Consider the following 18,570-nt stretch of genomic DNA (forward strand, 5'->3'; position numbering starts at 1 on the left):
GATCAAGAATCTTTTCACTGCCCAATGTGTGGCTAGGAGGTGTCTCTCGCAGTTGGAGTACCCCTTCTCCACATCTGTGAGGATCCTGGAGGAGTAAACCACCGGTCTCAGCTGGCCGTGCCGCTCTTGAAGCAGCACTGAGCTCAAACTGTCCCCGCTGACTGCCACCTCCAGGAAAAATTCCTTTCCTACATCTATCGCTCCTAAGGCTGGCGCGGTCTGCAAGTCCTTCTTGAGCTGATTAAATGCTGCCTCGCAACCCTCATCCCAGTCCCACTCTACACTTTTGTGTAGGAGCCTGAGCAGAGGGGCTGCGGTGGCTGCATAATCCTCAGTGAAGTCTCTGCAGTACCTGGTGAGCCCTAGAAAGGACGTTACCCCTGTCACTGTGTTGGGGGCTGGTAACCCCTGAACTGCCTCCCTTCTAGCCTTGTCAATGGCCCTTTCCCCAGCGCGCACAGTCAGCCCCAGGAATTTGACTTCCTTCTGGCCGATCTGTGCCGCCTTGGGGTTTACTTTAAACCCTTCTTCTTTTAGCAGCTCCAGCAGCTCGGCCAGCAGTGGGCCATGTTCCTCCCCCTGATCGGTGAACAGAAGCGGGTCATCCACATACTGCACCAACTGCTGGGGTCTGCTAAAGCCCTTTAAACAGTTCGCCATGCATTGGTGAAAAATGCTGGGGCTGTTGTGGAAGCCTTGGGGAAGACAGTTCCACGTGTATTATTGGCCCTTAAAGGTAAAGGCGAACTTGTACTGGTCCTCCCATTTTAAAGGAATGGACCAGAACCCATTTGAAATATCCAGCACCGTGAAAGTGGTCGCAGATGCTGGAATACTCCCTATGAGATCCGCTACGGCTGCTACAGTGCGTGCACAGGCAGGGATATTCTTATTTAGTACTCGATAGTCCACGGTGGCCCTCCATGAGTTGTCCGGTTTCTTAACCGGCCACTATGGAGAGTTCACATGGGTTGCTATCGGTCTTAACACCCCTTGCTCTACCAGTGATCCCAGCACCGTTGTCAGGTCTGCCTCTGCCTCCCTGGGGAAGTTATATTGCTTTTGTGGTCGGGTCATGGGGTCCCCTACTATACTAACTTCCACCCACGTTACCCTACCACAGTCATGTTTGTGGGTGGCAAATGCTGCAAGATATGCCCGTACATATGCCTGGTACTCCACTGGGGTGTTACTGACCAGTAATTCCAAGTCATAACCCTCCTTTGGCTTTACGGTACACAATGTTCCCTTGGCCCCTTTTTCTGGGATCACCGCCACCTCACCTTCCCTGTCAGTCACTATGGCTCCCCATAGACAGTGGTTCCTGAGATCCACTAGGATCTGATGGCCAATGATAAAATCAGCTCCCAGGATCCCTTTTCCCTTTTGCTCCCATTTCATCACGACACACTTCCATTTGGTTTTGAGTGTCCCGAACTGAATGGTGAGCGGGATGGAAAATGAACCAGTTTGCTCATTGCCTGTGAACCCCACTAGACTGTACGGGACCCCGTTCGATAGAGGTGAGGTAGCTGGGTTATCTGCATATACAAGGGTGCTGGAAGCACCGGTATCTAGCAGGTACGTCCCTTTCACTTTCTCCACCTCCATCGTAACGCACGGTCTCTTCCAGGCATCGTACTCTAGGGAACACAGGTACACAGGCTGCGCTGGCTCTAGTCATGCATTTGGGTGGGTTGGAGTAGAGGGTTTTACCGTACTGGCTACTGGACCGGTTGCAATAGCTACTGCTCCCTGTCCTTTTATGAGTGTCTGTAGGGCGGCTACGAGTGTCTCATATGAGTCGGGTGTTCCTGCCCTGGCATTATGGGCTGGGGCTGAAGTGGCCTTTCCCTTAGTCTCTTTCCAGGGGTTTCTACAATCCTTCCTCCAGTGCCCATTTTTCCCACACCCAAAACACTCGCCCCCTTTGTGGGGAAGGTTCCCACCTTCCTGATGCCACTCTCTCTTGCCTTGGCTTGGTTTAATCTCATGGACCCTCCCTTTAGAGGAGGGCTCCTCTGTCCCTCTACTGTTCCGGTAAGCCAGGGTCAACTGCCTGACTACTGTCTCCTCGGTGGTTCCGGGGTCTCTTGGATCGAACCAGACCTGGGCTTTTGCCTTTACTCCAGGTAGGCTGTTTGCCACCTGGCTGCGGAGCCAGTGAGCCAGCTCGTTAGGGTTCAGGTGGGCCCGGTCAAGAACCCCACTACAGGCCCTTTCGTAGACCGACCACAACCTGTCGGCGAAAGCCTGTGGAGTCTCCCCATAGAGCTGCACTGTCTTCTCCACTTGGGAGAAAGGACTCCCGTCGTTCATACCCATGGCCTCTAGAACCTCCTCCTTAACCGTAGCGTACGTGTTTCGCCCCTTTCTGCTGTCTGCAGAGAGGGAATGGCACAGCTTGGTGTCTAGCAAGAAGAGCAACAGCTTAGCCTGCTCTGAATCATCACACCCGTTAATATCCCCTGTGTGTTCCACTTCCAGGAAGTGTACCGAGGGATCCCCCTGTTGGGTGAGCTTACTTAGGTGGCCTATCATAGCCCTCAGTTTTTGGGTGTCGTGGGGGACTACGAAGTTGCTTTCCAGGGGTCCTGCTGCCCCATTGGCATCAGGCGGGCCAAATTTTTGCTGCCGGACCGGGTGCATTGGCCCTGGTTCCGGCCCTTCTTGTATGGGCTGGTCCTCTTCCCCCTGCTGCCAAGCCGAGTTAAAACTCGGGGCTGCCGGTGTTGGTAGTTTGCAATCCTTGCCTGCCCCGCACTCTGGCTGACATCCCTGCTGCCCCGGGCCATTCCTGGGAGCTGCAGGCGGTGACTGAGGGGTTTCTCCTTGTCCAACCAGGTGTTCCTGGGCTAAACCCGGGTTTATCAGGCACACCATGCCTTTAGCCTGGGATAGAGCAAGGTTCAAGCTTTGGATCTGCTGCTGGCAGGGGCCGTGGTCTCCTGCCTCAAATTCCCTGGCACTGGCTACCTTATAGGCTACCTGAATGTCTCTCACCCTCTCCCCGTACTCTTTAACTTGCTTGGTGAGGCAGGAGTTCTCTTCCGCAATGCCAGTTCGCTATTCTTGGCTTCAATAATCTGACATTGTAAAAGGTCCAGTTGGGTTTTGTGCCTTTCTTTAGTGAGCTCTCTACTTTCCCTTAACTGTCCCACCTCTGTCCACAGCCTTTCCCCGACTGTGGCCCTTGCGCTGGACTTCTCTTCTGCCTGCCTCAATACTTCCTTTAATTTCTCATTCTCCTCATCTAGAAGCCGGATCTGTTGCTGAAGGCAAATTAGTCAAATGGCCTTCTCTATCGACCTTTTATGGTCCTTGCTCTCGGTCCATTGAGCTGCAGCATCTTCTGGACGCTCAGCATACAATAGATCGAGTACCCACTCCTTAGGCACATTTACCCTCTTAAACACATACGAGGAAATCCCCTCTTCCATTTTGCTTCGTTTCCTGAAACCAGTCTCTCTCTTATCATGTCCCTTGTACCAGTGTCCCATCTGGGTCGCCATTATGTAAGGGGTGGTTTGCAGGGGGTCAGCTTTCCCTTCTGACCTTATATGAGCGGTTCCGAATCACTCCCACACCCTTGGTTCTAGACACTGGAATTATGAAGGGACTGTGACAGACTTGGACAGACAATCAGTTTCAAGGTAGGAAGCAGATATGGCTTTATTGTGTTCAAAAAGAAGTAAAAGGGCACACCTTTAATAACACACACAGACCAATACACACTGAGGGGTACAACACATTGAATAAAATGTCAAATTGCAGCCTGTGGGGAAAAGAATACAGCTTAAACTCTAAATGGGGTAAAGAGGAGAATGCAGATACATTTACACAAGTTATCCCAGCCTCCCTCCCTCCCCCAATTCCCCATACTAACTAAGTTATAGCTCTGTGGGTTCAGGGGCCATACACACCAATCCCCTTTTTGACAGTTGCCGGTGAATCGTGGTTTCGGGGTTCGCTGCACTTGGCCTTCTAGGCGAGCCGTACCCCGGTCGGAGGAGAGGACTTCGGACTGCGTAGTCTTCGGTTGGGGTGCGTCCGTTGAGGCGGTAAGTTGCGTTTTGGATGTATGTGGTAAGTACCCACTTTCTTTGGTTCGGAATAGTTTTAGTTAGTCCCTTTTGGTAATTTCTCACCCGTTGGTCGTTCCGAAGTAGATTGTCGAGTGGAAATAAAGGTCGATTCTTCAGTTTTTGCTGAGTTGGTTTTGGTTGGTCGTTTCGCTGGTTGTGGTGGCCCGGGTTGTCAATTTGGTTGCTGACAACCTTCCGTTTCGTGGGCCTCGTGCTTGGTCGGTCCTTGATGAGTTCTAGTAGTTTCCTTCACTACTCCATTTCTTCACTCCCCAGCTCCGGCTGCTTGTGTCTGTGTCTGTGTTCCAGTCTGTGTGCTCTGCTTCTCTCCTGTCTTCTGCTAGTTTCTGTGTTCTGCTAGTCTGCGTGCTGCTCCTTGCTGGTCTTTCCTTGTAAAAAAACTGGGGGATAGATATATTCCAAAAAAAAGACTCCGTTATCTCCCATCAAATCTCTTGGGCTCTGTTTGAACTGTTCTGTCCACTGATTTCCAAATGTCTCCTTTGTCAGCAGTAACTCGATTAGGGTGTGAGAATGTGCTATCACTGGTTTTGCATTGTTTTAGAATTGTCCAGTTTCTTGACCATGATTTCCATTGTGCTTGATTGGGTAATTCGATTATCTCTTAGAGGGTGAATAGTTCCCCCAGACAGTCTGGGGTCTTTAATACACGAATTTGGCCCCACCTCCTGTATTTGGTAAATCTTCTTTTTTTTGCAGCCAAAATGTTGTAGAATCTTAAAATTGATATGCTCCTTCCCATAGATGTTTAGGGGATCTTAAGCTTCTGTAATTTAGGTCCATTTTGAATTCCCTTTTCTATGAGTCCAAACACTGGCGGAGGGGGTCTCCATGAATGCATCCCCTTTTATCCCCCGTAGGCTTCGTCTGCCCCTTTAAACTCATTTTAAAAGCCCAGAAAGGGATTCTTCTCCTCTGTCGGGGGAAGGTACCTGGAATCTTTGCGAGATATTGGTAAATTCTACATTGGTGGGGACCTCATCAACTCGTGGTGGATATCAGAAATACAGACACACAGGGGCCAATTTTAAGTGCTCCTTCCTGCATAAATGGGATGGTAACAGCCAGAAAATGGTGCTCTGCCCACCGCCATCATGGGTAGGCTCCTGAGATGGGTGGCTAGTGCAGCCGCCTGTTTCAAGCAGGAGTCCACTTGTATTATGCAAATTTTGGACTGCAACCTACGTAGGAGCCTGGTTACAATTTTGAGGTACAAATCAGGTGAGTGTGTGCTACGCATGCTCCGCCAATTTGTACCAACATGAGTGGCCTAACCAGTGGTCCTTAAAGGGAACGCTGTGAGATGCTGATAAAACGGCCAAAGTTTCTATCTAACTTTTACTTCTGTGGGCTCTTCCTAGTTCAACAAAAAAGCTCCGGCCTGCTGCTGACCCAGGCTAAGCTCTCCCCCAGGGATCGCATCCCCCACGCCGAGGCTTCTAAGTGAAAGCTGCCAATTTCCAACATTCCGCAACCAGTGAGGTGCATAAGAGGGCTAGCTGCATGTAACTGAGGCCCGAGACTCAAATTAGCTCTACCTCATGGCCATACAGTGGGCAGGCTGCAGTTGCACTCCTTTGTATGCATCAAGTAAAAATCAGCACAATAAATTCAGAAAATTAACTCTAATGCCCAATTTCGTCAACCGGGTCTGGGATGGTCGGGGTCGGTGGCGAGTTGCAACCTTGCTCCTGGCTCCAGTCACTGTGAAAAGAATCTTCCATTGTTGGGGCTAGTTAAGCCCACCCTGCAAGGTTCCCAGCCAATTAAAAGGAAGCGAGTCTGATGGAATCATTTGATGGCACATCATCAGCCGGTTTCTTTAAAGGGACCATGATTTTGACAGTTGTGCTGTCAGTATTTTACAGCATTGAGATGTGGCAAACACTGCTGAGCACTGCACATAGGTGCACGGATGGAACCAGGCTCTCCCATGACTCCCTCCAGATGCTTATGAAGGGAGTCACAGCACACAGGATGTTCTCTTCCATTCCAATGGGCAGACATGAACCCAGCCTGGTTTCACATTGCACAGGAGGCACAAGCAGGGATGTCATCAGGAGGACCTGGCTGCAGTGGCGCAAACCTTTCAATGATCTCAGTAGATCACGAAACGTTACTGCAAAGCAACACTCAACCTCATCCTGCTATGCCACTCAGCACATCCTCATCACTCTGTCTTCTCTAACATACTCCGAAACATCTTTATTCACACCAACTTACCTTGCACCTCCATCCATCTCTCTCTCTCTTGCTCAATTTCACATCCCCATCTTATTAGCCACACCTTTCACACTCACCCTCATCTTTGTCCAATCATACCAACTAACAACACACAAGGGTAGACACTTGGCTCTTTTAGACAATGGTCATGTAGAGTTTCTGCTAATGTGTTGTCAAACATTGAAATCTTTATGTTGAAAACTTTGCATTCTTGGACATATTTGTGTGCACCTTTGAAACTGGCTTAGTGAGTTGTAGTGAATGAGACATAAGGGTAACCCCCGCAATGGTTATAAGTGAGAAAGGAATGGCTTGGGCATTGTAGGGATGCTTTATGGCGCTGGTGTGGGGTGGTGCCAACCTGGTGCATCATGTGGCAGCGAGGATGTACAGCATCAAGTGAAGTAAATCTGGCCATGGTGAGACCATCCCTGGCATCCCGGGCAGAAATGTGGGTCGGATAGAAACAGAAACATAGAAACAAGGTGCAGGAATAGGCCATTCGGCCCTTCGAGCCTGTACCACCATTTAATAAGATCATAGCTGATCATCACCTCAGTACCACTTTCCTGCTTTCTCTCCATACCCCTTGATTCCTTTAGCTGTAAGGGCCATACCTAACTCCCTATTGAATATATCCAACGAACTGGCATCAACAACTCTCTGTGGTAGAGAATTCCACAGGTTAACAACTCTCTGGGTGAAGAAGTTTCTCCTCATCTCGGAACTAAATGGCTTACCCCTTCTCCTTAGACTGTGTCCCCTGGTTCTGGACTTCCCCAACATCGGGAACATTCTTCCCGCATCTAACCTGTCCAGTATTTTATATGTATTTTATATGTTTCGATGAGATCCCCTCTCATTCTTCTAAACTCCAGTGAATACAGGCCCAGTCGATCCAGTCTTTCTTGATATGTCAGTCCCGCCATCCCGGGAATCAGTCTGGTGAACCTTTGCTGGACTCCCTTAATAGCAAGAATGTCCTTCCTCAAGTTAGGAGACCAAAACTGGACACAATACGCCAGGTGTGGCCTCACCAAGGCCCTGTACAACTGTAGTCACACCTCCCTGCCCCTATACTCAAATCCACTCGCTATGAAGGCCAACATGGCATTTGCTTTCTTAACCGCCTGCTGTACCTGCATGCCAACCTTCAATGACTGATGTACCATGACACCCAGGTCTCGTTGCACCTCCCCTTTTCCTTAATCTGCCGCCATTCAGATAATATTCTGTCTTTGTGTTTTTGCCACCAAAGTGGATAATCTCACATTTATCCACATTATATATATTACATCTGCCATGCATTTGCCCACTCACCTAACCTGTTCAATTCACCCTGCAGCCTCTTAGCATCCTCCTCACAGCTCACACCGCCACCCAGCTTAGTGTCATCTACAAACTTGGAGATATTACACTCAATTCCTTCATCTAAATCATTGATGTATATTGTAAATAGCTGGGGTCCCAGCACTGAACCGTGCGGCACCCCACCAATCACTGCCTGTCATTCTGAAAAGGACCCGTTTATCCCAACTCTTTGCTTCCTGTCTGCCAAAAAGTTCTCTATCCACGTTAATACATTACCCCCAATACCGTGTGCTATAATTTTGCACACCAATCTCTTATGTGGGACTTTGTCAAAAGCCTTTTGAAAGTCCAAATACACCACATCCACTCGTTCTCCCTGTCCACTCTACTAGTTATATCCTCAAAAAATTCTAGAAGTTTTGTCAAGCATGATTTCCCTTTCATAAATCCATGCTGACTTGAACTGATCCTGTCACTGCTTTCCAAATGCGCTGCGATTTCATCTTTAATAATTGATTCCAACATTTTCCCCACCACTGATGTCAGGCTAACCAGTCTATAATTTCCTGTTTTCTCTCTCCCGCCTTTCTTAAAAAGTGGCGTTACATTAGCTACCCTCGAGTCCATAGGAACTGATCCAGAGTTGATAGACTGCTGGAAAATGATCACCAATGCATCCACTATTTCTAGGGCAACTTCCTTAAGTATCTGAGATGCAGACTATCAGGCCCTGGGGATTTATCGGCCTTCAATCCCATCAATTTCCCGAACACAATTCCCCACCTAATAAGGATTTCCTTCAGTTCCTCCTTCTCACTAGACCCTCTGTCCCCTAGTATTTCCGGAAGGTTATTTGTGTCTTCCTTTGTGAAGATAGAACCAAAGTATATGTTCAATTGATTTGCCATTTCTTTGTTCCCCATTATAAATTCACCTGGTTCTGACTGCAAGGGACCTACATTTGTCTTCACTAATCTTTTTCTCTTCACATATCTATAGAAGCTTTTGCAGTCAGTTTTTATGTTCCCAGTAAGCTTCCTCTCATCCTCTATTTCCCCCCTCCTAATTAAACCCTTTGTCCTCCTCTGCTGAATTCTAAATCTCTCCCAGTCTGCTGGTTTGCTGCTTTTTCTTGTCAAGTTATATGCCTCTTCCTTGGATTTTACACGATCCTTAATTTCCCTTGTTAGCCACGGTTGAGCCACCTTCCCCATTTTATTTTTACTCCAGACCGTGATTTACAATTGTTGAAGTTCATCCATGTGATTTTTAAATGCTTGCCATTGCCTATCCACCATCAACCCTTTAAGTATCATTCGCCAGTCTATTTTAGCCAATTCACGTCTCATACCATCGAAGTTACCTTTCCCCAAGTTCAGGAGCTAGTCTCCACCTTAATAAAGAATTCTACCATATTATGGTCACTCTTTCCCAAGGGCCCTCGCACAACAAGATTGCTAATTAGTCATTTTTCATTACACATTACCCAATCTAGGATGGCCAGCCATCTAGTTGGTTCTTCAACATATTGGTCTAGAAAACCATCCCTAATACACTCCAGGAAATCCTCCTCCACCTTATTGCTACCAATTTGGTTAGCCCAATTGATATGTAGATTAATGGCGCCCATGATAACTGCTGTACCCTTATTGCATGCATCCCTAATTTCTTGTTTAATGCCATCCTCAACCTCACTACTACTGTTTGGTGGTCTGTACACAATTCCTACTGGTGTTTTCTGCCCTTTGGTATTCCGCAGCTCTACTCAGACAGATTCCACATCATCTAAGCTAATATCCTTCCTTACTTTTGCATTAATTTCCTCTTTAACCAGCAACTCTACCCCACCTCCTTTTCCTTTCTGTCTATCCTTTCTGAATGTTGAATACCCCTGGATGTTGAGTTCCCAGCCTTGGTCACCCTGGAGCCATGTCTCCGTAATGCCAATTATATCATATTTGTTAATAGCTGCCTGTGCAGTTAATTTGTCCACCTTATTATGCATACTCCTCGCATTAAGGCACAGAGCCTTTAGCCTTGTCTTTTTAACACACTTCGATCTTTTGGAATTTTGCTGTAATGTGGCCCTTTTTGATTTTTGCCTTGGGTTTCTCTACCCTCCACTTTTACTTTTCTTCTTTCTATCTTTCGCTTCTGCCTCCATTCTACTTCCCTCTGTCTCCCTGCATAGGTTCCCATCCCCCTGCCATATTAGTTTAACCCCTCCCCAACAGCACTAGCAAACACTCCACCTTGGACGTTGGTTCCGGTCCGCCCAGGTGCAGACCGTCTGGTTTTTACTGATCCCAACTCCCCCAGAACTGGCTCCAATGTCCCAGGAATTTGAATCCCTCCCTCTTGCACCATTCCTCAAGCCACGTATTCATCTTAGCTATCCTGCAATTCCTACTCTGACCAGCATGTGGCACTGGTAGCAATCCTGAGGTTACTGCCTTTGAGTTCCTACTTTTTAATTTAACTCCTAGCTCCCTAAATTCAGCTTGTAGGACCTCATCCTGTTTTTTACCAATATCGTTGGCACCTATATACAACACGACAACTGGCTGTTCACCCTCCCCCTCCGAAATGTCTTGCAGCCGCTCCGAGACATCCTTGACCCTTGCAGGGAGGCAACATAGCATCCTGGAGTCACAATTGCAGCCACAGAAACATCTATCTATTCCCCTTACAATAGAATCCCCTACCACTATAGCTCTCCCACTCTTTTTCCTGCCCTCCTGTGTAGCAGAGCCATGAACTTGGCTGCTGCTGCCCTCCCCTGGTGAGTCATCCCCCCCAACAGCACCCAAAGTGCTGTGTCTGTTTTGGAGGGGGGTGACTGCATGCGACGCCTGCACTACCTTCCTTCCACTACTCTTCCTGATGGTCGCCCATTCCCTATCTAGATGAGTAACCTTTAGCTGCGGTGTGACCAACTCAGTAAATGTGCTATTCACGATATCCTCAGCATCGCGGATGCTCCAGAGTGAATCAATGCGCAGCTCCAATGCCGCAATGTGATCTGTCAGGAACTGCAGCAGGATACACTTCCTGCATATGTAGTCATCAGGGATACTGGAAGTGTCCCTGAATTCCTACATAGCACAGGAGGAGCATGACACGGATCTGGGCTCTCCTGCCATGACTTAACCCTTAAATTAACTTAATTTGCCAACAATGATAAAGGTTACCTGCTGATAAAGGAAAAAAAGAAGAAAAATGACTCACCAATCACTAGCCAATCATTTACCCCCTTGGCTGTGACGTCACCCTTTGAATTCTTTTTACTTCTTTTTTGCCTTCTCTCCCTGCACCAGCTGGCCTCCTCAAACTCCCGCCGCTCCGACTGTTGGGCCTTTTATAGGCCTTTCCCGGACTCCCGTGCCGCCTCCTTGAACTCCTGCTGCTCCGACTGTTGGGCCTTTTATAGGCCTTCTCCGGACTCCCGCACCGCCTCCTCTGATCTCCCGCCGCTGCTCCGACTGTTGGGCGTTTTATAGGCCTGCCTCGGACTCCCGCGACGCCTCCTCCGGTGCCCTGTGTCCTGTTGTCCTGTGCAGCATCAGGTTATTGCGGAGAAGGTTTGTGTTGTTGTTGGAGATGCTGGTATGTTTAATGATGTTGGTGTTGGGGCTGATTGTGGTGGGATTCTGAGGACCAAGTTGAGATTTTTTCAAGGGCACCGATGCTGATGGAATAGATGACAGCTGAAGTTGAGAAATCAATGCTGAGGGAGGATGCTCCGTGACAGTGGATAGAGAGTTCACGGCAAGCACTTCCAACCTGCATACAGCTCAAAAGTGTCTTCAAAATCCTGATGGCTTCAGCTTCTGAAATTGGAAAGTGAACACCTGCACAATGGTAGCTTTTATATCACTTCTGATGCTGTCAACTAGTCAAAACAATAGAGAGTCATGGAGAACCCAACACACTTACCTGTCGTGTTCCCCGATGAATGTGAACCTCGTAAAAATCTCGGAAAAATAGTAGTACCTGGTAAAATTCTTTTAAATACCTTAAAAGTACCTCTTAATAATGTTAATTGGCTGGACCACTGTTTGGTGTCGGGTCTGTGAACCACAGCCAGACCCGGCACTTTGGAAACTTACAAGGAGGTGGGTTCAGAGTGGACTTCCGCCCTACTGTCAATCATGACCATTTTGACAGTGGACCTCCAAACTCGCACTCGCAGAACTGGTAAGATTCCGGCCTAGATGCCTGTTGGCAGCTGTTCGGAATTAAGAGCATTGCTGAAATATCACACTTTGGAATTTTATGTTAATGCATCAGCCAGTGCATTTAAAACAGCACAGAAAGGAATTTCATCCTCTTGTTTTCAGAGTCCTGTCGATGGCATATTCTCTTCTACTTGAGTGTAGTCTAGGGTAATATATTTTTCCTTCTCTGACTGAGCTGCACTTGATGCCTCTCCTGATAATCCAGTGTAATCAGGAATGCAGAAGCAAGTTTTTCATATTACCACTCCATGGTGCAGAATATTGGTGGATCCATACATCTCCCACTGAGCTGCTTAATCACACTGCATTAATCCGATGGCATTAATCTGACAACCTCAGCCTGCAGCAAATATTCTTGGGACTGAAATTCTGCAGGGCTTCGACCATAACTCCAACAGGAGATCAGAGAAACCCGACCGAATTTCAGACCCAATTTAGCTTTTATCTCAATAAATGGCTAATCTGGTTAGTCCAGGAAACTTGTAAATCCCGCAAAAGAATTTTACTTTGAATGCAGCAGCGACTGACATATAATAATACGAGCAATTATACAGCACCGTTCCAATCAAAATATCTCAAAGCCCTTTACACATTACAAATTACTTTTTGAAGTGCAGTGACTGTCCCAATGCAGGCAAAACATGTTTACTATTATTACACAGCTTATCAGAAAAATTGCAAGAATGTCAAATTTTCTTCTGACAGAAAAAAGTTGAATTAATTAGCAGTGCCAATATTTAGTGCTGGGATCGTGCAAAATGCAAAAAATATATTTGATGATTCAAAAGTCAGTGTACTCCCAATACTTATTGTGGCACGATCTAATAATGCACAAGTGGGTATTATTTAATGAATGGCTCCCATTAATGTGAACTAACAACAGTGCAAGAGAAGTTGTCTCTCTGATGCATGCTCATGAAATATTAGAGTCAATTACAAAGCATTAGTGAAGGACAGGTTTTCCATATTACCAGAAAATACATTTATATCTGGGATTCCATATTCTAAGCTAAAAGTTTGAGTCTAAAACATTTTAAGCAGAGTTCTTTTTTGCTGTACTCGCATATTCCATCCAGTGCCACTACATCGAGCCATCCCTGGTGGTGGATGCAGTAATAGACATGGCAATGATATGCACCATCTCCAAATATGACAATTGATTAATAGGTAGCAGAAGTTACACTTAAATAGCTTTTTTGATAAGAACTAGATTAGTCCAAAGAACAAAATACACTGTTAACTAATTGTTGATGTACTATATAATATGGTTTATTATTTAATTATAAAACTGATATTTAGCATCTTCTGTAACTTAAAAAGTAATTCCAATGTTTGATACAGTTTATGCTAAAAAATAAATTAGATTTCATTTTTACAGATGTACAGCAAAAAATGTATTTAATTTCAAAGATTTTGACAATCATTTGATCAATGAATTAGTCACCAATCTGCTAATACACTACTAAACTAATCATCTCATATGTTTAGTAATTAACTTAAGTCACCTATTGAAGATCAGTCTGTTCTAGAAGTGTAACTGGTCCTGCATCTGGTTATCCTGGTTAACAGATTAGAGAGGCAAGTTTCTAATTTTGCACTCCTGTTAGGAAGCCATGAACAGCTTTTATCGGAAATTCAAGCGTGTATGACCTATGATTGTCTTAAATGATTGGAAAATCCTGGACAGTGGGTGTCCGAATTTCCAATATGTGTTCTGAGTTGCTAAGCCACCGAACTGGAAATGCAAAGTCAGAACCTTACCCATTCGATTTTCATGGCTGGGTATTTTGCCAAAATGAAAAGTATGAATTGTCAATATAATCAACGATGGAGCAATTCAGCAAATATGATGCCCGAGTCACATATCCTTTCAAGATACAAATGCCATCCAGGACAGCAGGGGTTGATTCTGTGTGGATGATGGATGCTGAGCATTTCAGCTGTAAATAGTTTGCAATCTCAGGACAACACCAGCTTATTGAACTCTTAGAGGCAAGGGCTGCAGTAATTTGTCATATGACTGTCCAGGGACAGAGGGGCAAGTGCACAGCACAGGCACTGGTCTCCACTGTATGATAGCAATTCAGTCATTTTTCTTCTCTGAGAGTTTAAAGGTGAATGACTCATAAATACTGAGCAAGAATACTCATCGAGGAGGAAGTTTGCTAAATATTACCACAGTTTTATAAATGATGTTTATCCATGCACACAGATCAAGCATTCAGTCAATAAGAATTCAATATAATGGCATGCACACCATCAGAAACAGCACAAGCTGTGCAAAACAACACATACGAGCACAGGCAATGATAGCAGATGGATCAGAATTGACTGTTGTACATGTGGCGGAAGTGCACTGGAATTAATGACAAAATAACAAATCTTTGGACGATTGGGTTTAAATCAAATTCCTGTGCCAGATTACTGAGTGTAAGACTGACAATTCTCAACTTTGCCAAAAGTATCAGACCATGCTTTTCTTGTACCTTCCCAAATTCCAATTTTTTGAGAGTGAATGCTGCACATTCTTTAAATAATATATTTGTGATAAACATTTTAAATAGAATTCAACTTTTATTTTCCCTGCAGCAACATTGCTTTTTCAACCTGTTCTAAATATGTGTCTGTAATGATGGCTACATATTATCCAAGGTGTGGATTGAAGCACCATGTACATTATAATATACTGTATTATAGTTTTTATTTAACCTCTGTCTCTTGTTGCCTCATCAATATATAGAGTTGTATCTCTTCTAGTAGGGCAGTAGCCCTTTAGGAGTTGTTACAATTGCTACAGAATACATCCTTAACAACTGAGGATAATGTTGTTACTTAGCCAACCAATTTTTCATGGTTCTAATGAAAATCAGAGTTTATTTGATGTGTTATTTTGTTACTTACAGTATCTTCAGGGGATATTTAAGTACAAATAAATGTGTAGTGACAGAAATTTGAAGTTATATTTGAACATATTTATCACAATATTTTACACCTAATTACAAATACATGTACTTGTTTGTTAGGAAAAGCTTGTCATATTAAAGGGAATAATTCTTATCAGCTAAAGGCAAGCAAAGTAAGGTCTACGTAAAGCTTTTAAAAGTCCAATTTCCCTTTATTCATTTATATGCAAGATTAACTGTAAAATAATTATTTATTTTAAATGTATAGTGTTGCCATCTAGAATAGTACTATTCCAACTACTAATTTATGAATTACTCATTTATCAATTCAAACTCTCCTAAGCTTTTATATTACTACAAATATAAAATTAAATCCCACAGTAAGCTAAGGTTTAGCAGCATAATCTTCTGCATGTCTTTATATTACTCTTAAAATTAAACCTCTGATAAGTGTACAACAAATTTGTAACCTTACAGTCCATAATTCTACTATTAATAAAGCATATTAATGTATCTCATTGACAGACCTAATTTTAATATCTCTTTGTCAAACAGTAATTAAATAGACATCTTACATCTTTCCTAGGTCACTGATCTATCATCTATGATCAAAGTCCACTAATTTCAGCCCCTAGCCACTGGCCCCAGCTGTCATCCAGTGCTCAACTCAATGACCCAGGTCTAGATTACAAATAGCACAAGTCCCAGCAGGAGTAATGAGGCCTGAATTTCAAATGTTCCAACGTCAAGGTTTTTGATTACAGACACAAAAGACATCAAGCATCTCCACTAAAGCCTCTACTTGGGATATTCCGGCCAAGAAATCCGACTGCGACGCGCAAGTTGCTGATGCCACCGCAGCTATGGGTTAATGGCCGCCGAAAATGGTGGCGCCTGTAGGAGTGAAAAATTTGCACTGGGGACTAACAATTATTCATCAGTCAGTCAGTCATAGGTGGTCCCTCGAAACGAGGATGAATTGCTTCCACGCCAAAAAAGGATGAGTCACAGATGTTTTAATGAAGGACCCGAACTACATCCTAAAAGGTGGAAGATGCCTGTGTGTGGATTTTTTTAATGTGTGGTGACCGTTGCACACCAGCCACCACATGGGCTTGACAGAGATAGGTCTTGGTCCAGTGGCAAGGATTAGCCAAGACAATTGGCGACCCGCTCTGCTGCACGGACCCAGTGCGCACATATATAGCAGTGTGGGCTTCACGACGTCATCCCACCTGCTAAGGCACCAGCGAGTTCACAATTTGCTGTTATTGCTGCTGTTAATTACATAAAAGGAGAGGCGTGCAGGCCTCGGGAGCGGCGTGGAGGCCCCGACCTGGGTGAGAACATCAGCGGCAGGTCGGGGCCATAAAAGGAGTGGCATGGAGGCATCTACTCCAGGGAGCAGCGCGAGCTGGTGCAGGAGGGTGACAGCATTGAAGAGTGACATCATCGAGGTTCAGGTCAGTGATTGGAGCATGGGCAGATACAGTAGGAGTGGCGAGAGACTTTGGAGAGATGTGATCGGGGCCCAGGGGAGGAATGAGTTTGGGGCTAGGGGTCCAGGGCAGCATGGGCCAGCCCACACCGCGATAACGATTATTAGCCCAGCGCTAAACTGACCAAGTAATGCCCTCCTGGTGGTGTTCGTCCCACCATTTATCCAGAAGTGGCGCTACAGTTTCCAACAGCCTCTGGAAGCGAGGCTATGAATTTGCTAGGCATTGTGGGATAGTAAAAGGGCAATGCCTTCTGAAATGATAAAGGTAAAAATGAAGTAAAAAAAATACAGTTTTCAACCCTTGTAGCTCTACCGCCTATAAAAAAAAATACAAATGGGAGTTTTCAGCGTTTAAAGCTGAATTGCCTTCCGCACCTCAAAAAATGGGAAGGTGCTTCAGCACTAACACAAAGAGCTTAGTCAGCCAGGAAAGGGGCACCCAGGGTCTCGCACTCGACTCTCCAATTTTGTACAGAAAGGTCCTCCATTCACTGGGGCCAGGAGGCCCTTCAGAAAAAAGGATGTGGGACCAGATTGCCGAGGCCGTCGCTGCCAGTAATGTCGCCCCACAACCTGACTTCAGTGCCCAAAGAAGCTTCGTGACCACAGACCAGTGGTCAAGGTCAATGAATGGTTTGTCAAAAGCCATCTCCTACCAACTGCATTACTAGCCTCATACACTGGTCAATGCGCAACTCCCTGCCTGAATCACTCACCTACCAACAAACTGTACCAATGAGCAGGGGGTCAACAATGCAAGAGAGGTCCTCTACACACAGGGTACCAATGTACCAAGGATGTTGCCTGGACTGGAGAATTTTAGCTATGAGAAAAGATTGGGTAGGCTGGGGTTGTTTTCTTTGGTACAGAGGAGGCTGAGGGGAGAACTTATTAAGGTATATAAAATTATGAGGGGCCTAGATAGAGTGGATAGGAAGGAGCTATGGATAGACCAGTTAACCTAACATCTGTGGGTGGGAAAATGTTGGAGTCCATTATTAAAGAAGCAGTAGCAGGACATTTGGAAAAGCAAAATTTGGTCAGGCAGAGTCAGCATGGATTTATGAAGGGGCAGTCACGTTTGACAAATTTGCTGGAGCTCTTTGAGGATGTAGCGAACAGGCTGGATAAAGGGGAACCAGTGGATGTGGTGTATTTGGACTTCCAGAAGGCATTTGACAAGGTGCCACATAAAAGGTTATTACACAAGATAAGAGTTCACGGGGTTGGGGGTAATATATTAGCATGGATAGAGGATTGGCTAACTAACAGAGAACAGAGAATTAGGATAAATGGTTCATTCTCTGGTTGGCGACCAGTAACTAGTGCTGCAGGGATCAGTGCTGGGACCCTAACTATTTACAATCTATATTAACAACTTAGAAGAAGGGACTGAGTGTAACGTAGCTAAGTTTGCTGACGATACAAAAATGGGAGAAAAAGCAATTGTGAGGAGGACACAAAAAATCTGCAAAAGGACATAGACAGTCTAAGTGAGTGGGCAAAAATCTGGCAGATGGAGTATAATGTTGGAAAGTGTGAGGTTATGCACTTTGGCAGAAAAAAATCAAAGAGCAAGTTATTATTTAAATGGAGAATGATTACAAAGTGCTGCAGTACAGCAGGACCTGGGGGTACTTGTGCATGAAACACAAAATGATAGTATAGTGTATGGAGAAAGAGTCAGTCTGAACACTGAGCTCAAAGTAAAGTGTGACCTTGGTCTTTTATTGCAGATCTCCAGAGTGCCTGTCCAACCTGTGAAGCCTCTTTATATAACTGTGCTCCCAAGGGATTATTGGATCCCTTGGGACTCCAGGGGATGAGCCCTCTGGTGGCTGTACAGAGTAAATGCAATTATACATATATAACAGATAGTATGCAGTTACAGCAAGTGATCAGGAAGGCCAATGATATAAGGTGTTGGTGAGGCCACACCAGGAATACTGCATGCAATTTTGGTTTCCATATTTACAAAAGGATATACATGCTTTGGAGGCAGTTCAGAGAAGGTCCACGAGGTTGATTCCAGGGATGAGGGGGTTGACTTATGAGCAAAGGTTGAGTAGGTTGGGCCTCTATCATTGGAATTCAGAAAAATGAAAGGTGATCTTATCGAAACATATAAGATTATGAGGGGGCTTGACAAGGTGGATGCAGAGAAGATGTTTCCACTGATGGGCGAGCCTAGAACTAGAGGGCATGATCTTAGAATAAGGGGCCGCCCATTTAAAACAGAGATGAGGAGAAATTTCCTCTCAGAGGGTTGTAAATCTGTGGAATTCGCT

The sequence above is a fragment of the Pristiophorus japonicus genome, chromosome 2 (assembly GCF_044704955.1).
Source record: "Pristiophorus japonicus isolate sPriJap1 chromosome 2, sPriJap1.hap1, whole genome shotgun sequence".
NCBI classification, from domain to species: Eukaryota; Metazoa; Chordata; class Chondrichthyes; family Pristiophoridae; genus Pristiophorus; species Pristiophorus japonicus.